The sequence below is a fragment of the Panthera pardus genome, unplaced genomic scaffold (assembly GCF_024362965.1).
Source record: "Panthera pardus isolate Hobbes unplaced genomic scaffold, ASM2436296v1 HiC_scaffold_27, whole genome shotgun sequence".
Taxonomy (NCBI): Eukaryota; Metazoa; Chordata; class Mammalia; order Carnivora; family Felidae; genus Panthera; species Panthera pardus.
The window spans coordinates 15,452,732-15,480,533 of record NW_026526843.1 but is presented as its reverse complement, the minus strand read 5'-3'; the positions used below and the strand labels follow the sequence as shown (position 1 = coordinate 15,480,533).

Below are 27,802 nucleotides of genomic sequence, written 5' to 3'. Positions count from 1 at the left end.
GTCCCTCTCTCTCTCTGCCCCCTCGTTCTCTCTCTCTCTCTCTCTCTCAAAATAAATATATAAGCATTTTTTAAAAAAGAGTAGATGTGAATTGACTGAGTTCTCAGAGTTAGTAAGTGGTGGAAACAGAACACATACCAGGAAGTTTGGAAAACAACACAATTATTTCTTTAAATTGAAAACATGCAATCATTAAAATTAGAAATTCATCAAACACAGATGAACAGAAAATATTGAACAGGAAGCTACATATGATTCAGTTACCCAAAGCACATAATGGAGGGAAACAAGTAAACTAACAAGAGATATGGGGGAGAAAAATCAGAAAATTAACACACTTCTAATCAAAGCCTAGAAGTAGAGACTAGAAAGAATGAATCCTATTTTTCCCTGAATTGATAAACAATTGTTTGGAGGGAAGAACAAAATATCTAATCCTCCTAGGACACATAAAAATAAATCCACGTTTAACATGATATAACACACCAAAAAACAAAAGAAAAACTGAAATGCAACTGGAAAAAATACAGCTTATCTACAAAAGAGTGATAAGCCAATAGTAGCTATTTCAACGGCACTGAGAGTGTCAGAGAACGGTGACTGATTATAGAAAATAAAGCTTTCAAGTGGTGAAGGAAAATAACTGCTTTCCGAAAATTCTACAACCAGCTAAGATATTATTCAACGATGAAGGTAAAAAGAACATTTTTAGGAAAACGCACACGCGTGTGCACGCACACACTCACACACACACATACACACACACACAACTTCCTTGTTAATTACATGTTTAGCATAACAAATTGTCCTTCTTTGTCTTCTTTAATATTTTGGAGGCTTAGGGCACCTGGGTGGCTCTGTTGGTTAAGCGTCAGACTTCCACTTAGGTCATGATCTCACGGTGGGTGGGTTCAAGCCCCGCGTCAGGCTCTGTGCTGACAGCTCAGAACCTGGAGCCCACTTTGGATTCTGTGTCTCCCTGTCTCTCTGCCCCTCCCCCGCTCTCTCTCTCTCTCTCTTTCCCCAAAATAAATAATAAAAACATTAAATAAATTTTTTTAGTATTTCAGAGGCTTGAATTACACTGACTTTAATATTAAGATATTAAGACTTGATTTTTTTGTTTTTATTTACCTGGTATATATTTGTCCATTTTCTAATTGAGGTCTAGTTGGCTTAAAACACCGTATTAGTTTCAGGTATACAACATAATGATTCAATAACAGTAAGTCTAGTTACCACCAGTCACCATACAAAGTAACAAAAAATGTTTCCTTGTGACGAGAACTTTCAAGATCTTACTGTCTCATATTTGCCCATTATTTTAGTTTAACCTTTTAAATCATATTTTTTAAATATATCTTATGTACATTATGGAGTTGGGTTGATTTCACGACATAATGTAAATTTCTCTTTTAACAAGTGGATTTAGCCCAATTAAATTTAATGATATGGCAGATATGTTTGGTATTTGTTCTCTCTTTTGAATGTGCATCTTATTATATGGCCTCTTTTTTTTTTTTAACTGCAGTCTTCTAATTGGAAGTTACATGTTATTTTAATGATGATTTTAATAATTAAACCTTCATATAATACCCTCACCACACCATGTAAGTAAGAGAGAAGACTCAATATCAAAAACATGTCACTTCTGCTTAGCGGATTGTTAATTCATTAATTTAACACCAGCTCAATAAAAGTATACATGGGTTTTGGGGGGGGCAGGGGGAACTAGACAAACTAGACAAACTAGATTCTATTGTTTGTATACAAAACTAAAACAGCAAATATGTATGGTAAAATTCTAAAAAGGGATATCAATGAGGGGAAATTAACCCTACCAGATAATAAAACATTACATAAAGCTTCAATGATGTAAATAATATAGAGGACATATAAATAGAACAATGAAATAAAATACCAGTTCCAGAAATACACAGATAGATATGGGGATGACATCATATGTCAATTTCGGAAAGGACTTTTTAGTAAATGGTTTTGAAATAGCTATGCAGCCATATGAAGAAAAAAATATATCCTTGAATCCACTTCTCCTATCAAATGCCATGATAAACTCTACATGTGCCAAATATTTTTTGAGAATATAAAAGTAATCGGAAAAAGGTGGCAAATTTCTTTACAACCTCAGGTTGGAGAAAACGTTTCCAATGGCTCTGAATTCAGGAGTCATCAAAGATTGATGAAGTAGAGTATGAATATATTAAAAAAAAAAAACTCCATTATCATCCGTGTAGAAAAAAATCGATATCAAATAATAATGACATATTTGGAAATAACTTGAAAATCAAATTACACACGAAGGCCTCGTCTCCCTAAAGTAATATTAAAGAAACTGATAATCCAATAAAAATGATCAAAGAATATGAACAAACAGATCACATTAATTACAAATTGCCATTAAACATCTAAAAGGTGCTCAGTGTCACTCAAAATAAGATAAATACAAATTAGAAATTAAAATTTTGTTGAGATAGCATATTTCACCTATGAGATTGGTAAATAATCTGAAAGTCTGACAGTCCTGTGGGCAACTTGTAAATGCCTATTAAAATTACCAATGCATTTACCCTCTGATGAAGCAATCTCTCCTCTGGGAATTTATTCTATACACATCCATGCATGAATTAAATACCAGAAAAGTGTAAGTTTATTCATTGCTGCATTAGTTTACAAAGAAGAAAATAAGAAACACTCCCAGAGTCCATCCATAAGGAATAATTAAATAAATCGTGGTACTCATCAGCAATTAAAAAGAAAGAATGAGAGTTCTCTATATACCTATACGGAAAGATCTCCAGTATACAATGTGAGATTAAAAAAGAAAAAGCAAAGTCCAATAGTACAGTATGTTACCGTCTTCAAAATAGAAAATAAGAAAAATAATATGTGTTCATATTTGCTTATTTTTATCTAATAAATCTCTGGAAGGATAGACAAGAAACTGATAAAAGTAGTGACCAGTGTGTGTACCCAGAAGAATGAGATTTTTATTGAATAACTGTTACGTTGTTTTGTTCACTAAATAAATAGTTAAAAGAATTAAAAAGGTATAAACATACAATAAAAAGGGAGAGAAGGTTGGGGTGCCTGGGTGGCTCAGTCAGTTATGTGTCCCTCTCTCAGTGTGGGCTCAGGTCATGATCTCATGCTTGTGGGATCAAGCCTCATTGGGCTCTGAGCTGAGCGTGTAGCCTTCTTGAGATTCTCTCTCTCTCTCCTTCTCTCTGCCCCTCCCTCACTTGTGTGTGGGCACTCTCTCTCTATGTCACTCTCTCTCTCAAAATAAATAAACATTTTTTAGAAAAGGGAGAGGAGACAATACAATTTTGAAAGTTGGAGGGGCGCCTGGTGGCTCAGTGGATTTGCGACCAACTTTGGTTCAGATCATGATCTCGCGGTTCCTGAGTTCGAGCCCCGCGTCGGGCTCTGTGCTGGCGGCTCAGAGTTTGGAGCCCGCTTCAGAGTCTGTGTCTCCCTCTCTGTCTGCCCCTCCCCCATTCATACTCTGTCTCTGTCTCTCTGTCTCTGCCTCTCTCTGAAAAATAAACAATAAAAAATATTTTAAAACATTTTAAAAAAAGAAAGTTGGAAACCATACAGGATGGGAATAGCTGATTTAAGGTAGCAGCAGTTCAGAAAGCCAAGAAGTCAGCTTATTTAGGCCCCAGAACCCCAGAATGATTTAGAATTAAAAGTAAATGAGTGGAACTAAAAACCTGAAAATTAATTAAAAGTCAGAAGGTCCGCATACCCATCCCACAAAAAGTAGGTGACTAAACTTACCCCATAACCCAGCAGAAGAGTTTACTCTCTGGAGATGTTACGGCAAAGAGAAGCTAACACCAGGCACAAGTGATACTTGGGCACTGTACTAAAAATGGAAAAGTGAGTACAGAATGGTGATGGGAAGAAGGAAGAAGAGAAGAAAGAGGTCAAAGAGGTAGAGAAGGAGAACTAACATTCACCGAGTAATTGCTACGTGCCAAAGGCGATTATAACATTTAGTTGTGTCAGCTCGTTAAATATACACAACCACTCTGTGAAGTATGTACTATAACGTTCTCCTCATCACATATGAAGAAACTGTGACATGGTAAGCTTGAGTCATTTGACTAAGGATGCAGACTCATTAAGTGACAAAGCTGGGGACGAAACAGTCACTTTCAGAGGCCATACCTTTATTTTTTTATGATTTTTTATTTTTTTTAATGTTCTATTTATTTTTGAGAGAGAGACAGAGTGCGAGCAGGGGAGGGGGCAGAGAGAGGGAGACCCAGGATCTGAAGCAGGCTCCAGCCTCTGAGCTGTCAGCACAGAGCCGGAAGGAACGAGGGCTCGAACTCTTGAACAGTGAGCTCTTGACCTGAGCTGAAGTCGGACCCTTGACCCACTCAGCCCCCCAGGCGCCCCCCAGAGGCCATACCTTTAAACACCACCCATCTTAAACGGTAAAAAATGACTTTCCATGTGGTTTCCCAGAAAACTCACAGCTGAGCAAATATGCCGCTACCCCACCCATCCACTACCACTGCCACTGCCACTTGTGTGATGGCCCACAATTCCTCTGGAGAATGAGATCATGCCAAAAGACCAATTAGACTCTAGCGACGATGAGTCTTGCAATGAACTGCTTCAGCTCCACTCACGCACACCGAAGACACTCCTCCAAATCATTTTATAAGGTTGGACCAAACCTCTTATCAAGACAGACAAGACCCAGATGAAGAACAAAAATTATAAGCAAATCTCGATTGTAAGTACAGACCTAAAACACTAAATATTAGCAAAGTGATTCCATCAACGTATAAAAAATAATATATTGTGACCAAGCAGATTTGACCCAAGGAATACAAAGATGACTTAACAAAAGGAAACCTACTGATTTAATTGTATGCATTACCATGTTAAAGGAGAAAAAAACTTTGAAATGTATCAATAGATGATTGATTTTGTAAAAAGTAACATCAAACTAAGAATGGAAAGGAAAGAAGATCCTTAACCTGATAAAGGGTATTTACCAAAATCTATAGTGAACACTGTATCTTCACGGTGCAACTTACAGGAACATTCCCTTCTAAACTAGGAATGAGAGAAGGAAGTCTAATATTATCATTATCAACCTAATACTGGAGATCTTAGATAACATAAAACAGGGAAAAAATAGAATTAGAAAGGAAGAAGCAAAGCCCTCATCTTCTACAAAGGCTAATGTAGTTTTTATTAGCCTAATGTTTTTATTAGGCTTATTAGCTATTATCAATTTATGTGAATTTTTTAAATAACACAACAAAACCACCTATTGTTGGTAAATACATAAGATATAGTAAAATCTTAAAGCTTGGCGTCGGGATGATCTTCAACTTCTCCATGAAGCGAAGGGAAAAAAATGATCGGGGCTAGTTAATTTCTTTGAAAGATCGGATACAATGAGGAGCACCGGGTGTTGTATGCAAGTGTTGAATCACTAGAACTTAAATTAAACCTTAAAAAAATAAATACTCTTTAAATAGAAACCAATAAAATAAATAAATAAAAAAGCCTGATACAAATAAGGCAAAAATTACTACCCCTTAAATCTGAATGAGGATCCTATTTGCTCTTTACTTTTGTTCTCCATCTGAAATATTTTCTAAATTAGAAATTTAAAAAAAAAAAACCTAAAAATTAAAAAACCGAAAATTCAAACGGGGCCCTCGAGTAGCTCAGTCAGTTAAGCGTCCAACTCTTGGTTTCTGCTCAGGTCACGATATCACGGTTTTGTGAGTTCAAGCCCCGCATAGGACTGTGCACTGGCAGCCCGGAGCCTGCTCGGGATTCTCTGTCTCCTCTCTGTCTGACCCTCCCCCACTTGCATTGTCTCTGTCTCTCTCAAAATAAATAAATAAACTTTGAAAAAATTAAAATGAAAAAATAAAACATGCAGTCAATTCAATTGACTGAGTCCAAGATTAATCAATAGAGGAGGAAATATAAATGCTAAACAAAACATCAGTTAGAGAATTGATTGATTCCCTGTTGACTTGTAGGCTTGTCAAAATTACTAAATGGCTATCATAAGCAAGGATTTTGCATATTTTAATAAGCTATAAGTAACATCTCATAAACAGTCTCATTAGAAGAGCTTTGGAATAATCTTCCATTAGGATAAAAGGTTTATCAATGGTTATCTTTTATAAGGTCAAAGGGAGAAAAAAAATGGACACATTTTCCTCTACCTACAGTACCGCTTTATAAAATGGTTTAACTTTAGGATAATAAAAGAGCCTTAACTGAGAAGAAGGCAAATGCAGACAAATGCAGACTGGTGCCATAAAATGAGCAAGTAGACTTGCAACTACAAAGGAATTCAGGACCCTACATATTAGGTTGTCTTAGTAAACTTCATCCGGCGAAACATCCTGATAACACAGGAGTGGTAAAGAAAAGCATTATTGTTTCCTTTTGCATTACTAATATTAACTGTGTATAGACTGGGAAAGACTCAGCAGGGGCCTTTTTTCCAGTGAGTCAAGATTGCAAAGGCCAACCAAAGGTGCCTCTGACAGAGGAGTTGACACTTATAAATCAGCATTGCTTTTTAGAAATTCTCTACCTCTATGGAAATTCATTTATTCATTCACAGAAAAAAAAAACAACATTTATTGGTTGCCAACTCTTGGTAATAAGTCAGACACATTCCCTTCTGGATTATTTATTTATTGCTGTGAAACATTAATAGCTTAAAACAATAAGTTTTTATTATCTCTAATTGTTGCTTTAAGTCTGAAATTCCAGTATACTTCACAGGGCAGTTTTGGTTCCATTTCTAAATCAGATGTCTTTCAGAGCTGCAGTCATCTGAAGGCTTGACTGTGGCCGGGATATAAGTTTTCAAGGTTGCCCACTTACATGGCTGGCAAGTTGGTGTTGGCTGAGAAAAGGAGAAAACTCTTTCTGTCTATATGGGCCCCTCCATGGGGCTATTTGAGTGTTCGTCTAACGTGGAAGCTGGCTTTCCCCATAGCAAGTGAAAAGAGACCAATGTGGAAGCCACATTGCTTTTTACGACAGCCTTGGAAGTCATCAATGGCCACCTTTCCATATTCTATTGGTTACAGAGAATCAGTCCTGATTCACTTGGGAGAGTACAACACAGGGGCACAAATACAAGAAGCAAGGATCATTGGGAGCCATACTGAAGGTTGGTTTCTATACCTTCTTTCCAAACAGCTCATATCATATAATACCAATACAGTAGGGTAAGTGCTACAGCATATAATTTTCAATCTTGAGATTTGATTACCCATAGGAGAAAACTAAACTTTTCAAATTATCCTTCTCCAAAGACCTAAGATACATCAGAGAAATAAAACCTAAAATCACTGACCTTATCTTAACTTTGCTTTTGGCTAGAGCCAACACATCTAAAGTTGTTGTTTATAATTGTTTTTATCATTTTGGCAAGAAAGAAGTTAAATTTTTAATATCAATCGAAGAAAAGATGCCATTTCACGCTGACACTGAAAAAGTCAAACAGAATGCTTGAGGCAAACCTACGTATCAATACTGGTAGATTGAAACGAGAATGATGCTTTTGAATTTAGATATAAAACTTAACATCACTTTCAGTTTCGCTTGCTGAAAATAATATTCCAATTGAAAATGGGTTTTATATTTGCTCTTTAGAAGAGAAAGTTCATGGCTGTCGAGAAAACAATGATTATTTTCCCCCAAATCTGTACTATTCAAATATCAGGTTTTGAGCTCAAAGTATAACCATTTCCCACAAAGTTGTCTTCTAATTGGACAAAACTGTATAAATGGACAAAGGAAACAAAAAAGAGACCATGATTTCACCTGGTTTTCCCTCTGTGGGTTAATAAGAGGGCTTATGGTGCTGAGAATGACAGATATTAAGGATATTACCTACTTAGGTAAAGAAAGTTCAAATGGGAAAGCAGGTGGTAATTATGGAGGGGTACTTGCTTTAATATGTTTTGAAGAACTTAGCTAGAAAGGAAGACTGTGAAACTTAAAAGCCAAAATGCCAGAGCTTTGCCCCAAATACAGTAGAGACTCCTAGTGCTTTTATGGTTCTTTGTAATAAAGTTTTAATATCAAAACCAAGTTACGATTCTGATCTAACTTAACCTAACCTTTTGCTATTCAGTGTTGTTGTTGCTGTTGTTGTTTAGTCTGTTGTGGGCAACTGCTGGAATCCCAAGAGAGCTATCAAGGAGTCTCTACTTCCGCCTTTCATCATGCAACCGCTTATCTTTTCATACGAAATAGAGTGGTATTCTGAGATTAGAACATAAGCTTGCAAAGCTTTGCCATTTGGTTACAGCCATAGTCCTAATATGCTGTTTACATAAACCTGCTAGCTTGTTATGGGAACTTCATTTCTGTTTGCCTTTTTCTTTCCAATTTGGACTCAGCTCCTATCTTGTGGCCTATATCTGCTTACTTTGTACATATGCTAGAGTCCTATTTGATTTGGTTCTCCTGAAACTCATTTTTACTTCCTTGAAGTTACTGGCTTCACTGCTCGACCAGTTCCTGTTGGCACGGCATACTGGGACTTAAAACCATGCCCTTACTCACTACACTTTTCATTTGTCTTTTTTTAAGTTTGTTTTCAGTTGCCTACTACCTAAACACACTTGAAGGCAAGCCCTGGTCTCCCTTGGTTCCTATCCATATTTTGAGCTTACTTCTCCTTGCCGTACGTCAGTTCTGTGAGAAAACTTTCAATACCTTGATCCTTTTACTTCAGTCAACTAGACTTGGTTTCTGTTCTTTGCAACCAAGAATGCCAAGCGATCCTGAGATTATTACAGTGAACGTGCTACGTGCCACAGATACCCAGAAATACAGGGAAGCTAGGATCAATTATTTTGCTCAGTGTGGACTGAATGCTATGAAAGATCCCGCTAATATCTGTGGATAATCCCTCAGTAGCCCACGGCATACGATGACAAAATGGATTCTTAAATTAGGCATCCAGGCACCTAGAATGTGGTGATCATTGAAGGTAAAATTCGGGGGAGTGATTGTCACGTTTTAGGACACTATGCAGAAATTCAAGGACTGTGGGGTACAGATAGCTGCTTCCAACAGCTCTGGGCACTTCGTGGAAGAAAAACAAGATTCTCAAATCCCTGAATTCCAGTATCCAGACAAGGATTTATGTGACCATGAGCATGCTAAATGAATATACTGTCTATTTACAGGGTTGAGTAAGAGGAAAACCAAATACTTACTATGACCCTGGTACCTGCCAAATCACAATTTCAGTTAAATCCATAGCTTCCCCAATTCTCTATTGGGAGCTATCACACCGAACAGGAACAAGTTGGGTATAGATAATAGGAAGGGTAATATCAGCAGATACATAGGTCTCAGGGTATTCCCAAACCCAAATTCCTACAGCCCAATTATTCCAGCCTCCCTTAATAAATATAAGCATTCCTCTCTATCCTTTTGCTTTCAGATACTAACACTATCATTGGGGAGACACCTTATGAGAACAAGCCAGTGTTCCTCTTTGTCTAATAATAGAGCCAGATCATAGTATTCTCTGGGAGATTAATTAAAAAGCTTAATTCTAGGGGCACCTGGGTGGCTCAGTCGGTTAAGCGTCCGACTTCGGCTCAGGTCGTGATCTCACGGTCCGTGAGTTCGAGCCCCGCGTCGGGCTCTGTGCTGACAGCTCAGAACCTGGAGCCTGCTTCGGATTCTGTGTCTCCCTCTCTCTCTGACCCTCCCCCCATTCATGCTCTGTCTCTCTCTGTCTCAAAAATAAATAAATGTTAAAAAAATTAAAAAAATTAAAAATAAAAAGCTTAATTCTAGAACATAAGTCATATACAGTGTAGATTACAGGACATTTAATTTGTAAAAAAAAAAAGGCATTTTTCTAAAACATTTATTCATTTTTGAGAGACAGAGAGAGACAGAGCGTGAGTGGGGGAGGGGCAGAGAGAGAGGGAGACACAGAATCTGAAGCAGGCTCCAGGCTCCGAGCTGTCAGCACAGAGCCTGACATGGGGCTTGAACTAACTAACCGGGCGATCATGACCTGAGCCGAAGTCGGATGCTTAACTGACTGAGCCTCCCAGGTGCTCCAAGAAAAGAATTTTTATATTGAGTTAAAATTATCATTACAGGTATCCTTTGCTGATGGCTGGCAGAAAGTTAAGAGTGCCTCTGTTTGCCTAGTTGGTCGACTAAAACGTCTTAGTATTGGTAGTCATGATAAATATAATTGAAATGTTTGAAATTTCGGGGTATAGTGTATGGAATGAACCCAATGAGAAAGATTTGTTTTGCATGCCCTTCCCATGTGTACCTGCTAATATCCCCAGAGGAAGCTCAGAGGGTATTCCCTTCACCACAACCTTGAAAAATATATTCATAATAGCGTCTTTAAAAAGATCTTTATGAGACTGCTCTTTGTAGCAGTATATTAGTTAACTCTAAAATCACTCCAGTATAAAAGGGATAGACCAGATAAAATATCAAATACTACTTCTGAATGCATATCTGAACTCACAATATATTAATGAAGAATCAAATTGAAGAAGCTGAGAATCAGCATATTAAACTGACGCTAATCCCTGAAGGTGTTTTTCCATGAGAAAACACTAGATATTTATTTATTTATTTATTTATTTATTTATTTATTTATTTATGAGGGAGAGAGAGTGTGCATGAGCAGGGGAGAGGGGCAGAGGGAGAGACAGAGACAGAGAATCTTAAGCAGGCTCCACGCTCACTGCAGAGCCTGATGCAGGGATCAATCCCACGATCCTAGGATCATGACCCTGGGATCACAACCTGAGCCAAAATCAAGAATTGGACGCTCAATGACTGAGCCTCCCAGACATCGCAAGAGACTTTTTACTAACCAGCAAAGTGAAGGAAAGGATTCAAGCCCCGAGCCTCACAGGTAAGGAGCTAAGGCTAAAATCCTCTGCATGAATTTGGGATTCTGAAAAGTCTACACCTTCAGTGAAAAGATGGACTTGGGAGAAAATCCTTAAGACGAAAGTATAAAAGATAATAATGAAACTTCTGTTTCCTATTGGAGTCTAAGTGAAAAACAAATCTCTGAAAAGTCCTAACATTAGCACAATCCTTATGCAGAGGAAGGGGCTCGAATTTACATGCCCTCCACGGCATGGGGGGAAAAAGACAAGAAATTAAAATCAATTTCCTTTAGTTGAGTAGCATCCTGGTGTTCTAGGAAGAAACAAATGCTAATATCCTGTGGGTCCTTAATTCAGACTTTTTAGGATCTCCACAAAAAGAGCTGGATTCTATGAGTTTTTAGTCCCCAAATACATAACAGAACAGAAAATAATCACCTCCACCGGAAGGAGTGGAAACAATAAACCCTATAATTAGCCCAGAATCTGTACCTAATGCAATTATCTAATACAAAAATCTAAAATTTAGTGTATTTATATCTTTTTTAATTTTTTTAAAGTTGATTTATTTATTTTGAGAGAGACATAGACAGCATGAGAGGGGGAAGGGCAGCTAGAGAGGGAGAGAGAGAATCCCAAGCAGGTTCTGTGCTGGCAGCACAGAGCCCAATGTGGGGCTCAAACCCACGAAGCCATGAGATCATGACCTGAGCTGAAACCAAGAGTCGGACGCTTAACCAACTGGGCCACCCAGGTGCCACTAGTGTGTTTAAATAAGATCGCCAAATTATGGAAAGAATCCAAATGTCCATTGACTGGTGAATGGATAAAGAAGATGAGATAGATAGATAGATAGATATAAATATATGTAATGGAATACTACTTGGCTATCAAAAAGAATGAAATCTGGCCATTTGCAATGATGTGGATGGAACTAGAGTGCATTATGCTAAGTGAAAAAAGTCAGGAAGAGAAAGATATGATTTCACTCATATGTGGAATTTAAGAAACACAACAGATGAACATAGGGGAAGGGAAGGAAAAATAAGATAAAAACAGAGAGGGAGGCAAACCATAAGAGACTCTTACATACAGAGAACAAACTGAGGGCTGCTGGAAGGGAGGGGGGGATGGGCTAAATGGGTGATGGGCATTCAGGAGGGCGCTTGTGGGGATGAGCACTGGGTGTCGTACGTAAGTGATGAATCACTGGGCTCTACTCCTGAAACCAAGACTACACTGTATGGTAACTAACCCACATTAAAAAAAAATAAATTTAAGTAAAAATTAATTAATTAATTAAAGAGAAAATGAAATACATGATTAAAAATTTTTAATGAAATGTATGAGAAAGAAGAAATATATTCTCCTAAAAGAATATTGGGATTTATAAAACAGCCAAAGCGAATTTCTAAAATTTAAAAGAAAAAAACCCTAACAATTAAAAAGATATTAAAGTTATTTCTTTTCGTAAAAACCGTGGGTTAGGGGCACCTGGGTGGCTCAGTCGGTTAAGTGTCCGACTTCAGCTCAGGTCACGATCTCGCGGTCCGCGAGTTCGAGCCCCGCGTCGGGCTCTGGGCTGATGGCTCAGAGCCTGGAGCCTGCTTCCGATTCTGTGCCTCCCTCTCTCTCTGCCCCTCCCCTGTTCATGCTCTGTCTCTTTCTGTCTCAAAAAAAATAAATAAACGTTAAAAAAAAATTTTTTTTAAAAATAAAAAAAAAAACCGTGGGTTAGCTTATTCAGTCCAACACTCCTGAAACTAAAGAAGCTGAATCTCTACACACGGACCATATCCCCTGCTGCCATTTTCCCACAGCTTTAATGAGATATTATTGACATATAACATGCATAAGTTCAAGATGTACAATGTGATGACTTTATAGACATATATATTATGAAACGTCCTTACACCTTCTTGAAAGCAGTAAATAACTAATGAGCAAGAATGAAATTAACAGGGAAAATGGGAACCCTGAAAATAAATGAACATAAAAGCTACATTTGTCATTAGAGGTGCTTAGAGATTTTGGAAAACTTAATTTGAACTTTTACTTTGAAGACAGCACTGGTCTAAATAAAACACAGGCCAAAGATAAAAAATAATAATAACAATTATATTTCAAACTGAATGTTAATGAAAACACTGCATATCAGAATTTAGGGAATGCAGCTAAAGCATTAATAAGGTAAAATTTATTGTTTCAAATGCATATGTTAGAAAAAAATTACTTCAACCAATATGATATATTGCAATAGATAGCATACAGAAACAGATATGCAAACCCAACGGGCTGCTCTTAATCTGGTCACTAAAAAGAGATTTGCAAAATGTAAAAAAAATGCCCCTCTTCCTATTATTTTTTTGTTTTGAAAATATGGTTACTCTTCGATTCGATATTTTAATACCATGTGATGGGTCATTTTAAATGAAATGACATAAATACTGATCTTTCAGTTTACTATCTAATATGGCATGTTTATGTTTATGTATATACACATAGGTGTGTATGTGTATACAGCACAGCACTTTGGGGTCCTCCTGAATTATTTTTAAGAGTTTAAAGAGGTCCTAAGGTCCTAAGGAGTTGGAAGAAAATGTTAGAGAACCACTAGCCTCAAAGAAACTCTTGAACCAAGGGTATATGTTAAAGTAAGTCTATAGCAACCACATTTATAATATTTATAATAGCCCCATCAGAAAAAATGGATATGGGGGCGCCTGGGTGGCTCAGTCGGTTAAGCGGCCGACTTTGGCTCAGGTCATGATCTCGCGGTCCGTGAGTTCGAGCCCCGCATCGGGCTCTGTGCTGACAGCTCAGAGCCTGGAGCCTGCTTCCGATTCTGTGTCTCCCTCTCTCTGCCCCTCCCCCACTCACACTCTGTCTCCCTCTCTCTCAAAAATAAACATTTAAAAATTTTTTGAATTAAAAAAATTTTTTAAAAGAAAAATGGATATGAACCCAGTAAGAAATTTGATACATTTTTTCACACTGTACTCCAAAAACCTTTTACAAATTTATATTTACCCCAGGAACGTGTATAAGGACCCATTTTCCCACATCTGGGTATTAGCACTTTTATTTTTTCATGTTTCAAATGTGATAACTTATTTAATTTTCATTCCAGTGACAGCTAATCAGGCTGAACACTTTGCACTTTGCATATTCTTCCTGGATATTTGTGTTTCTCTGTTTCTGCATTGCTTGGTCATATCATTTGGCATTATTCCAACCAGGGTGTTATGTGAGATCACACCCCCAAAAACACATTTCGCACAAATAACCCGTGGATGCAGAATTCTGATTTTAAGAAGACTGACCTCTTCTTAAACGCTTAAACGCTTAACCCACTCTGCACAGAGAGCTGCAAAGAGAGTTGACGATCATCAACTGCTGTTGAGGGGATGTAGGGCTAAGCTTCAAACTTAAGGCGAACTGAAATTGGTTATAAAACTCGATGTCAATGTGAAAAGAATTATTAAAGGAGAGACATAGTGGAAAATAGATGATATCTATATTATATGACTATGGTCTCAGAAATCCAGAGGTTGATGAGAAGAAGAAGAAAAACATGTTGTACACTTTTTCTTCCCCGTGGGAAGAAAATTAAATATTAAACAAATAATTGGACAAATAAAACGCCTCGAAAACAAAGCAGGTGGGATCTCTGTTCAGCTCCTTAGCATCCTAGTTGCTCATCTCTGCCGGGTTCCTTGGAGTCTCGGCCCGGTTTTGTGCCGCTCTGGAGGGAGCCGCCTGTATCTTTTATGAGAAACACAGAGTGCGGAATCCCCGTTCTGGGGTTCGCTCCTCTGTTGAGGTTACCCCCCTCCGTATCCGACGGCCTCAGACTGCCACCTGTTCCCCAGCAGACTGCAAAGGGAAAGCTGAGTGAGGGCGAAGCTGTCTCTGTGGGCTTCCTTTCCCCCGGGGACTCTATCCCTCAAGCGATTTTCCTCCTCTTCTGTTCCAGAACAACTCGGTGCTAAAGAATGAGATGAGATGAGACGAGCGAGGCAGGTTTTCGTGCCCGGAGTCCGGAAGAAGCTCTCTGGCACAGAGAAGGCTTTCAGAGCCTGAGGGATGTGGAGTGGGCAGCACCATGGAAGAGAGGCCGAGCATGGGGCGCGAGAAACCAAACGAAGGAAGGAAGGATCAGGGCAGACCTGATTCCTGGCCCGGTTGCTTCGTCTATGACCTTGGCAACATCATTTAATCTCTCGGCTACTTTATTGGTAACGTGGAACTAAATATACCGACCTTATCTATGTCTGATGGTTGATATGAGTTTAAACTTTTTTTTAATGTGTATTTATTTTTGAGAGAGAGACAGACAGACAGACAGACAGTGTGAGCGGACAAGGGGGAGAGAGGGAGGGAGACACAGAATCCGAAGCAGGCTCCAGGCTCTGAGCTGGCAGGACAGAGCCCGACGCGGGGCCCGAACTCACGAACCGTGAGATCATGACCCGAGCGGAAGTCGGACGCTCGACCGACTGAGCCACCCGGGCACCCCGGTTGATACGAGGTTAAAATGAAATTGAGGTAGTATAATAATGGTAATGCAATATACAAATAAGTTATTGTCCACTAGTAATAATGATTTTTCAGAATAATCAAAAAACATCTTGCAAAATGTGTCGCCAGTCAATGCTGAGTTCTTTTTCAAAGGCTTTGTGTAGCTCCACAGCAAACAGATCATAGGCTTTCGAACCCGTATCTCATCTCTGCCAGCTACATGATATTGGACAGGCTACTTAACATTCTGAGCTTCAGTTTTGACATCCAAAATAATTGCACAGCTTTGTTATGAGAAATAAATGGTACAATATATGTGCTCAGGAGTAAAAGGAAAGCTATCGTCAATTTAAGAAACCTAATACCACCTTCTAAAAACCTAGCAGTACCACTGGGCGATTTGGACACTAATTCATTTTGATGGAAGTTTGTAAGTGGCTAATTAATAGTTGAATATTGCCTTGTGTCACTTATTTGCTTGTATTTGTAATCAATCACCATTTTTAAAGCATCTTCGGGAAGTAAAACATTATATCTTTAAAGATTGAGACTTTATAGGAAGATGTTAGAAAAACGATGCCCGATAACCAATTACTTCCAATTCATGTTAAGTAGAGCATAGAAGCAGAGCCAAATGAACAGCAAGGAAATAGTTTCTTGCATCCATTTTTTTAAATGTCATTTTGCCAAATAACATGAAACCAACCACAAGTGGTTTGGTCGCCTCATTATTTTGGTAACTGCAAGTTCATTTACTTAAAATGTGAAAGGCTGACACGTCTAGTCAATAGTTTGAAATGTTAATGTTGTGTTAATCTGGGGCAAATCATTTCCTATTTAAACAGATTGATTTTGTCCAGGAGAGAGTTGTAATCTCTAATGATGTGGTAAGTCATTTAGCAATCATTTGAATAGCTGTGGAACCCGGGGTTCTGTCACTGAATGAAATCAGGCAATAGTTTTGGACGAAGGCTTCATAGAAAACATACATCAGTTAGTGCACATTTATTATCCTGGTTTATAAATCGTACCCATTTACGCTAGCAACATGATTCTAAATGGTACAGATGAGTATACATCACGGACCGTCCAACAAAATTTCTCCTCTCCCCAGAAATTGCAACTATTCTTGGCGAGAAGTTCCTGAATTGTTAGACTATGAAAAACAGAAACAAGAAGGTGTGCTTCTAGGAGGTGAATGCTCAGCCTTTAAAAGAACACTTTAAAAGAACACTTTAGGGGCGCCTGGGTGGCTCCGTCGGTGAAACGTCCGACTTCCGCTCAGGTCACGATCTCACGTTTTGTGTGCTTGAGAACCAGGTGGGGCTCAGCGCTGACAGCTCAGAGCCTGGAACCTGCTTTGGAGTCTGTGTTTCCTTCTCTCTCTGCCCCGCCCCCTGACTTGTTCTCTGTGTCTGTCTCTCTCTCAAAAATAAATAAATGTAAAAAAAAAAAAATTAAAAGAACACTTTACCCATCACATCTGTTTGGCATATCCGACTTTTAGTTATAATTGCCTTCAGCTCTCGTAAAATACTCTAAAGGCATCATGCTTAAGCACAAAGAAAACACACACCATCGTTTCTTACAAGAACCCTCCCCCAATACACACACACACACACACACACACACACACACACACACACACCATATAACTTATACAATTAGGCTCTCTAGCAACAGGGACAGAAGCAGAGACAACCCGTGAGTATAAGAATGTTTTGTGACAATATTTGAGACATCCTACTACTAAAAACAATTACCGTTTGCGTGAAATCCACAGTTAACAGACCATCCTGCTTGCTTTTTTGTTTGCGGCTGCTGCTGCTGCTGCTGCTGCTTTCTGTTTTAATTCGCTTTTCGGCTAAATCTGTCCATCTTAACTCAGTCTTATGCTCTTGTGGGTTCTGCAGCTTATTGACACTATGCTCTTGATTGGGTCACTTTCTCCTGGATCTTCAAGCTCTTCATGACATGATGATTCCCAGTTTTCAGTTGTATATTTTCGCTTTGAGGAAAATCTCCACACTTAATGATCCACTTCCGGGTCGGTCACAGATGACTACTAACCAATTAATTGGTTATCTGAACACATGTTTCCATTTGGTACGAGATTAAAATTAGCTATAGTGGCTTCGGATATTTAGAGGAAGGAGATGATATCAGGTTAACAGTCAACATCCTATCTCTGTAATGAACTCGAAAATGGCCAAGCCCCCACCCCCGCCCCCAAACCATCAGCTGTTTGAATTATATTCTCCTAAACCAATCCTTTCCTGGAGATATTGTCTCTTAGCTCACTGCCGGTCTCAAATACTACCCCATCCATAATTCTTGGTATTTTCGCCATCCACATGGATAATGCTTCAAGCACCCTGCAGTTTCATTTGACTTCCTCTTCCTGAACGTTCTTGTTTTGCACCTCATCTCACCTCCCTACTCCCATGGGTATACACTAAACCGTATCATAATCAAAGAGGTAACCACTCCACAATTTCAGTTTCGAACATCTCATTCTGTCTACTGTGTTCTATATTTGCAGCTCTTTTCTTCCAGCACCCGGACTCCAATTATCTTCTCCCCACCGAGACTCATTGCCCTTAGTAACTTTTCACTCATTTCCACCTAGCTTAAATTCCACAGTCCATCAATATGATAGACATTAATATACTTTCCCTCTACTTCTGGAAACCCAGAAAAATTTCCACTCTATACCTCTTGGAGTTAGGTAAGACCCTTAATGCTGTGAAGCAATTGTAATAAATTTCTATTTCACTCCTTCCCTCACTGTCATAGAAACCTATTTTCTCCTTTATGCTTCCAAGTCAGGTATCCAACACTTTCTTCTCAACCCTTACTCGCAGCTGATGACAGTGCTTGAAAAAAAAAAAAAAAGAGGGGAGAGAGTGAGACAGGTAAAGAAAGCTCAGAAAAGAACCTTACAAGCTATAACAATACTTATTAGATACTTTCCTGTAAATATACACATATGCTATGCCTTTCTTCCTGTCAACATTGACACATTGTCCGTACTCCTCCCTACTCAACTGCTCACCTTTTACCGGAGACCCTAACTTAGAAAATAACATCGCTCTTTCAATTACCTCCTCTTTCCGGAATCGTTTTGATTTCCTTCTCTGCTGGATTTTTCCCGTCAGCACACAAACATGCTACAATGTCCCCTATCATCTTAAAAACGCTTCAACCCAGGGGAGCCTGGGTGGCTCAGTCGGTTGAGTGTCCGACTTCAGCTCAGGTCACGATCTCACGGTCCGTGAGTTCGAGCCCCGCGTCGGGCTCTGGGCTGATGGCCCAGAGCCTGGAGCCTGCTTCCGATTCTGTGTCTCCCTCTCTCTCTGCTCCTTCCCCGTTCATGCTCTGTCTCTCTCTGTCTCAAAAATAAATAAACGTTAAAAAAAAAATTAAAAAAAAAAACGCTTCAACCCTACATCTACTTGTACCTACAGCCTTTCTTCTCTGTTCCTCTTAACCCCAAAGTTCTTCAGATGGCTTGCCTACACTTGAGACCTCCAATTCCTCTCCTTCCGTATTTTGTTGGATCCATTCCAATCAGAACATCAACCCTAACATTACACCAGTTGGTCAACTCTGCTTTCACCGTGTCTTCACTTTGCTCCCATGACACCATGATATTGTAGCATTCCTTTTATGGTTATCTGAAAACAATTATTCCTGGTTTTTTTAAGGGGACGATAGTGGTGGCAGACAGACTCTAAGAAGGCCCCCAGTGATCCCGCCTCTTGATATTCATGTCCTTAGGTCATCTTCTCCCTTTGAGTGTGGGTGGAATTTGTGGCTTGCTTTCGGCCAGTAAGAGTATGGGAAAGGTGATAGGCTGTCGCTTCCATGGTTATGTTGTTATACAAGATTATAACTTCCATCTCGCTAGCAGACTCGGTCTTTATCTTCCCCCCAGGTCTGCTTTTCACACACGTTTCCCCATGACAGCACCGTCTTTCACACTTCTCGGGCCCCAGACTCGGAGCTGTCATGAACTGTCTCACATCCCACATCCAGTCGATTAGGAAAAACATATTTCGTATACCTTCAGAATATCCATAATTTAATCATTTCCTGCCCTTCTTCCACAGATTCTATACTAAACCGAGCTGCCACTATTTTTCATCTTAATTATTCTAGTAACATCCTAAATACTATCCCTCTTTTGATTCTTGTTCCTTATGGTATATCCTAAACACAGCAGCCAGAGTACTCTTTCTAAAACTAAGAAGATCCTAACATTCCTCCACATAAACCCTTCCAGTGTCCCTTCATCTCACTCAGAAAAAACAAAGCCCTTACCATGTCTACAAGGCCTTCCAAAATCTAGATTTGTTATCTCTTCCACAACTCAACTCCTTACTGTGTTTCAGAAACAGTGGTGTCCCTGATGTTATGCAAACGTTTCAGAAACTTCTCTTTTGTGACTATTGCCTTTGCCCTATGCCTGGGGATGCCACTTCTCCACCTATCTGCATGACATACTCTCTTGCCTCCTTTAAGTCTTGTTCAAATGCCAGTTCCTCAGTAAAGTTGGCCCTGGCCACCCCACTTAAAATTGTCCTATTCATTGTCATAGTCTCATCCCCTGGATGCACGCGTCCCCTGTCAAACTTGTTTTGCCGTCATTAGAATATTTGTGTGTTTTATGAGCTTATTGAACTATTAACAGAAATGAAATTTATCACTTGAAGGTATTCGTGAAGTGGTTATTGAATTTGCCTTCTGCATACTGAAATGAGTGTTTGCCGTAATGCCTAATTTCGCCAGACATATGACAAATATGTTCGTCACCAGTGAGATATACACACTGTGCTTTAGTATCGTGCATAATCAAGACTTTTTGCAATACATCACTCACCTACGTCGACTTGGCCTTTTGCTATTCACACGTTTTCGTTATGCTAATGTGGGACAATATAACACAGGAATGCAGTGTAACAAACTCCAGAGAAGGTTATGGCTTGGCAAGGTAAGGGAAACTAACCTGATATCTACCCTCACTCAAAGTACCAATTCATGCATAAGGCAGTGTATAATAACACCAGAGTAGGGGGCAGGAGGCTTGGACTTCATTTCTAACTCATGCCACTATTTTTCTGTGTTATTTAGGCCCGTGGTTCTGAATCCGGGCCCATCTTGCCCCCCAAGGGAACATTTGGCAATGTCTCGAGACATTTTTCACAGTTATGACTAGGGATTTGTTACTGGGATTGAACGAATAGAGGCCAGAGACGCTGCTTAACATTCCACCACGTGCAGGACACCTCCACCCCCACGACAAGGAATTACCAGCTCAAAATGTCAATAGTGCCAAGACTGAACCAAATTCTAAATTAAGTAAATCGCTTTATTTCTTTGAGTGTTGTTTTCTCATCTGTAAAATATTTTTTAATGAGACTTTTTTTTTTAATGTTTTTGAGAGAGACACAGAGAGAGAGAGAGAGAGAGAGAGAGAGTGCACAAGCGGGGGAGGGGCAGAGAGAGAGGGAGACAGAGGATCCGAGGAGGGCTCTGCACCAAGAGCGGGAGAGCCCGATGCAGGGCTGAAACTCACAAACTGAGATCATGACCTGAGCTGAAGTCAGACGCTTAACCAACTGAGCCACTCGGTCGTCCCTCATGTGTAAAATATTTTAATCACGTCTCAAAGAGTATCCACCGATAAGCTCAAAATAATAAACTGCACTCATGGAGGATTACAAAGTCATTCCGTACCGTTCAAAACAATTTAGAAAAAGCGTTCACTTTCACACCCATTTCAGAAGAATCTGAGGCAAAGACGGGGTAAGTGACTTGCTTGAGAAAATCTGACAAAGGTATGGCGTGTTGGTCTCTGGGCTTCCCCGGTCATCTGGATTGTCAACCTCAACACACAGCTTCCAAGAGACAGTGTGACATTGTAAGCAACGCCTGACTGGAAATATTTGCTGAAGTTCTGGTCACAAACTACAACAAAACCTGCTTTCATTCTTTTATCTGTAGACGGAGGGTGAAATTTTTCTCCTCATTTTTGGGTTGCCTTCAGAATCCTCAGGCACTTGAGTTCATCAATCGTCCATTTGATTTTCTTCTGTGTTGCTAACTCAAGTATTTCTCCATAAATTCCAAGCCGCCATTATCATTAAATAATTGATGGCATAGGTCTACCTTTTCAGCTTTACAGATCAATATCGAAAGTTTCATGCCCCCTGGAGGTCTCTTAAGGAAAATAATAGCGTTGTGCAGCATATTTTATTATTCTAGTGCTGACCTGATTAATCTCTTATTAAGGAATTCCCATTAACCTGGGAATTGTGGTCATTTTAAAAAGTACTTCAAGAAGAATAATCCCAGATACACCGGCTCTTCACACTATACTATCAGAAGCTTGGTAAAGAAGCAATTTACAATGCTTAGCTGTTCAACATGTTTACACCGTTTATATATATGCTGCTGTTGTGAGAAACGGGGGAAAAGGTGTTCGAAGTCTACCCTAACCAGGTACCCAACTTGCTCTGATGGCTTCATGGGAAGCACAGATTAGCAATTATCATCTCTATATTGGAGCTGAATTACGCTTCTCAAAACTGAGTGTTCCTGAGCTAGCTGCGTCCGATATTTCATTTCAATGTGAAAACCATCCCTACTTCTCTTCCGTTTTGTTTTAGCGGAAGTTAATTTGAGACGTTGTGAAAAGAAAAGGCAGAAACCTGCTTGTAAGTTTCAACACCTTTAATGAGTGAGCAAAGCCGATTTCGTATCAAGTAGGCACCTAGTTAGACAAATGGCAGACAAGGTCATGCATCTGAGAAGGGTGATTTTAAGTCTAGTTTCGGTATCTCATCTTGAAAGGAGGACAGGTAGTCCACTGAAGGGACAGCTTGTCGGACTAACAGAGAGAAGTTATTCTAAGCCCCGGTTATACCTGGGAAAGACACGTTTGCCTGAAGAGAAAATAGGAGAAACTTCACTGTGTTAATGTCAAAGATTACTCCAATGTCAAAGGTTACTCCCAATTAAGAAGTAATTAACTAACTTCAAAATTCTGGTTTTCTTTGCACAGGAAGCACGGACTTAGACTAAAAAGGGGAGGCATATTGCTCGAATGCTGTAAAGGCTTGCAAGGCATAGGAGCAGCAATGCGTTCAGCCAAACGTTGTAAGCATCTCGATTTAAGGGGCAAGGAGTTGAAATGAAAATAGCAAATATGTGACTAGCAGCCCACAGAGCATAAAGGTGTACATCTGCTAATATCTCACAATTGTTTCCTGTGAATTAGTCAACAATACTTTTTGGGTCTGTCCCCAGGCCTCAGGGCTTCTAAAACATTACTTCGTCCCAACTATGTAACACCAGCCACAACCACAAAAACAATCTGTGTCGGTGACAGGAAACACCGTAGAGATAATAGTGCCAAAATCGATTAACGATTCCTTAATCAAAAGAATTAAATGGAAGTTTAATGAAACCTAAAAGAGAAACAGAGCAGATTCATCATTCACTGAAATTGATTATCATTATGGAACATAAAACCAGCACATACATTCTGAACATCAAATAAACTTCAGTTTGGCCATCAAAATCATCTACTCTGAGAAATGCTTCCTAATCTTCCAGAGAAAAATGAACAGATCAACATCCCATGTGTTTATTTCCTTCAGATGGAGGTGATAATATCACAAAACATTCTAGGTTCATACTACATAAAGATCTAATCCGCCTAAGAATAATCATCTGTCAGCGACTATGTTGCTGAAAATTTCACGTGGGATTCAGATATTCCATACCTTTCTAAATGAAGTAAACATACTGAAAATTTCTGGAACTGGAATCAATGTACACTTTTGATTTGTGCTGGGGAAGTATCACGGATCCTAATAGAGTTGTGCAGGGTCCCCATAGTTCTGCATTTTCCCAGGACGGGACAAGTCATTGACTCTTTTCTCTATATTGTCGTCCCTAGCAATTACACTCTCGCCCCACAGCTTCAACTACCACTACTCTTAACGGCGTGTCTGTCATTCCATCCCACACGGATCATGCGTGTTTCGTGGCTCTGCTATCTAATGTGGTCATCGCTACACCGTCAGATCGACATAGCCCCGGCAAATGACTCACACGAGAAAACTCAGCAAAGGAAAATAGAAGGCTGGTCTCCTGAGTCACCAGTCAAGTGGACTGTCAGCCTTATGATACTGCTTCTAAGAGGCGATGGGACACTGTAAGAAAATGACTGGCTGCTGTGTGTTGCTTAGGTTTTGGTCATGAACGAGACCAAGACCTGTTTTTCCTATTTTATCTGTAGAGCCTAGGGGAAGCTTCCCTCCACAAATTTATATTGACTTCAGAGAATTCATGCACCGGAATTCATCACACAATCCATTTGATATCTTTTCCATGTGTCTGACTCAAATGTTTGTCTATGGATCCCAAGCCATAGTAAATATGCCTAGTTCTGCTGTTAACTTTGAAGCTAATCCCCCTGCCCTCTGATTTGTGATACACACATGCCCACGTCTAACAGGGGAAAGTAACCATATCAAGATCAGTTCTTTTACTGGGTGCTTACCTTGCACTAGGTAATCCTGTGAGTATTATGATTACCAACATACAGATAGGAAAACCAATCTCCAGAGCTACCGTATCATTTCTCCAAAGTTATACAGAGAGTGGCTGAGTCACAATTCAGAACCTAGTCTCCTGCCACCATGCTACAGAAGGCAATGAGTCTTGGTGAGCGTTTTGACAATCTACTCATTGGAATCTCTGTCAGCGGCAGGCCTGCTTGAACTTCCTCATGTCGCAGTTTTCAATTAGACAGAAACGGGTTTAAATCTCAAGTCTCATTACCTAGTCCCACAACTTTGATCAAAACACTGCCAGCCATAATTTTCTCCCCCGTGAACTGACATACGAATACTTATCTCACAGCACCGGGGTGAGAATGAAGTCAGAAAATTATGATAAAGAACCGAGTGTCATGCCTAGAATATGCTCCATGATAGGCCGCTCTTAGGATTCGTGTTCCCCACCTTTGTTCCCGGGCTCCCTCAGCTTCCCCCTTGTCCTAGCAGTATACTTATCTCTTACGTACCGTATGAAATCTGCCCGAAGGCGGGGACTGGATTAGCAACCAGTTTCTCAAGCACCCAGTCTTCTGCTTGGCACTCGGTACATTTCGACACGATTTTCCTCCCAGCTGCCGTAGAACGCTTTGGCTGGATGTGAAGATTTGTTCCTGGATTTGTTCCAAATTTCAGGCTAGACCCACCCTTCCAGGCAGGGGTCGGCCTCCCAGTCTTTGAGCTAATGGAACTTTTAGTGTTGCGCAACACTGACAGCTCCAAATAGTCCCTTCCGGGAGGAATTTCCCGACAGGTTATAGCCCCTGAAACCCAGTACAGAAAGACAGGTCCCTCTAGGGTCAGGCCGATTTCTCCATGAGGAAACCCTCAAGCAGAGCAGCGAGGGCACGAGAGGAGTAATGAGAGATTGCAGAGGCTGGACACTCTCGGGTACAGCTTTCTGAGCTGAACGTGAGAAGCCTGAAGGACATCAGGCGAAAATCCCATCATGGAAAAAGAAGGTCAAAGCCTATGGCTTGTCAGATGAGACAAGCCACCTTGCCCTTTGAGAACTAGCACAGAGGTACTATTAAGCATGCTAGCTCATTTGGAAGGTCACTCCTAGGGAATATAAATAAAAATGCTAGCAAATGAATACGTAGTAGAGGCATTCATAACCTTCGATGTGTAAAGATGATTCAGAAAGCTATTTTAATGGAATCAGTCAGTAAATGAAAACGTACTTTTCATTCTAAAAGTGAGGGAGAGCTTTGATCAATCCCACGCTAACAATGTAATGATATTGATAGGTACCGATGCCAAGAACATTGAATCAAAATGTTCACTTTTTCAAAGACCATCTCCTGGGATATGACTTTTTGACACCTAATTTGACCTTCTGAGTGTACAAATTGAGCAAGTGTTGTCTTACGGGTGTTTTATAAGAAAATAAATGTCTTTTTTTTTGTTCCTGAAGTAACATGAGGAATGATGTAATAAACTGGTTTAAAGAGGTGATTGTGAAAATGGTTATATGAAAAGAAGTCTTTCCAAGTTTTTCAAAGGTGAGGATAGTTGCGGCAGACAGACTCTGAGATAGCCCTCGGTGATCCCAACTTCTGATGGTCATGTCCTTATGTACTCTTCTCCCTTTGAGTGTGGATGTGCTTTTAACCAACGTGGTTAAATAAGGCTTGCTTTTAAGCAACAGAGTATGGCAAAGGTGATAGAATGTCACTTCCACGGTTATGTTGCATAAGATTATAACTTCCAGGCGCTCCTGGGTGGCTCAGTCGGTTGGGTGTTCGACTTCGGCTCAGGTCGTGATCTCGCCATTCAGAGTTCGAGCCCCTCGTCGGGCTCTGCGCTCACAGCTCGGAGCCTGGAGCCCGCTTCAGATTCTGTGTCTCCCTCTCTCTCTGCCCCTCCCCTGCTCTCTCTCTCCCTTTCAAAAATAAACATTAGAAAATTTTTGAAAACAAAAGATGATAACGTCCATCTCGCTAGTAGACTCTTTAGTAAAGCCCACTACAAAGTTGTGAGCTGCTCCCATGGCAAGGAACTAAAGTCCCTCTCCAGCGACCATCGTGGAAGCCACCGAGACTGAAGTCCCAAGCCCGAAAGGAATTGATTAAATCTTACCAATAACCCCAGAATTGATATTGGAAGTGGACCCTTCCCCCTTTGAGCCTCAGATGACACCCCAGTCCTGGCCAATCATCTCCAGTGCAGCCTCATGTGAAATCCCGAAGCAGAGGAACCCCCAGCTAAATTGTGCCGGGGCTTATGACCCACAGAAACTGTGAGACGATGAGTAAATGCTCGTCATTTTGAGTTGCTAAGTTTGTGGCAGCATTATGCAGCAACAGCATAATAGCGATTAATTGCAATTGCCTTTTAGTAAGTGTCCATTATACATCAAGCTACCTATGTGGTACACATGTAGGTAGGTAGGTAGGTAGTATATTTTCTATTTCGAAACATAGCATTTATGAGCATAACGGCAATAAAATTAATAAACCAGCCAGTGATTTTAAATACTCTTTCTTTTCTGTGGAATTATTTATACATATTTTCTGACTCTACTTTTATTTCAGCACTCCACTCCCCATTTTAAGTCGATATACCTCCAGTCTGAATTAGCACGATACTGTTATAAAGACAAAAACTTTTTCTGACAAAGCATGGGGCCCGTTACAGATAAAATAGATAAGAGAGCTAGAAGTTAGGTCCAGAGAAAATATACAGATGGAAACATGAAGAGAAAAGATAGGGATTACAGAAGTGACCAGAAGAGACATAAGGAACATGAAAAGAAAATGAGAAAGAATGAGGGAGAAGCAATATTTACAGAAATATTAGTAGAGAACTTTCCAAGCCTAATGTACTGCATCAAACCAGTTTCAAGAAGCACTCTGAACCCCAAGCAGGATTAACAACAAAGATCACGACTAGATACATCTCAATGACACTACCGAGAACCAAAGACAGGAAGGAAAGCCGAAAACATATGTAGGAAAAAGACACAGGACCATCAGTGGAGGAACAATAAGATTGACAGCTAAGTCCCTCCACATGAATGAAACCAAACAGAAGTGGAATTCTGGTTTTATGCTGCCAACAAAAGCAACCACCGACTTAGAATTCTGTATCTAGTTAACCCGTCCTTCAAACGGAAAGATCGACTGGCAGGGCATGCGCACCAAACTGAGAGGATTCGCTTCCAGCAGAGCCTATGTTAAAGGACAAAGAGAGCTTTTTATGAAAAAAGAAAATCATCTCAGTCATAAATAAGAAAATGGAGGAAAGCCTGAAAAGCAATGGAAAATGCATATGCATCTAAATAAATATTGACTGTACAGAAGCAATAATAAATTCCTGTGGGGTTTAAAATAGAGAGAGGAGAATACAGGGCACCTGGGTGGCTCAGTCAGTTAAGCATCCAACTCCTGATTTTGGCTCGGGCCATGATCTCGCAGTTTGTGAGATCGAGCCCCACGTCGGGCTCTGCGCTGACAGCGCAGAATCTGCTTGAGATTCTCTCTCTCTCTCCCTCTCTCTCTGCCCTTCTCGCACTCATTCTCTCTCTCTCTCTCTCTCTCAAAATAAATAAATACTTTAAAAATAAAATATGTAGAGAATAAAAAGACATGAACATAAGAGCACAAATGACAGAAAGGGATAAATGTGGAAAAAAAATGTTCACAGCAACATTGTGGGTAGTAACAAAAGCTGGGAAGCAACCCAATCTCTCATAACAAGAGAACGGATAACTAAATTATG

At 39.9% G+C, this 27,802-nt stretch overlaps 1 pseudogene; it reads right to left on the bottom strand.

Annotated features, from left to right (window-relative positions):
- The window catches only part of LOC109250431 (Y-box-binding protein 1-like), a 52,655-nt pseudogene extending 27,644 nt beyond the window's left edge, over positions 1-25,011 (bottom strand).
- Positions 25,012-27,802: the final 2,791 nt, after the last annotated feature.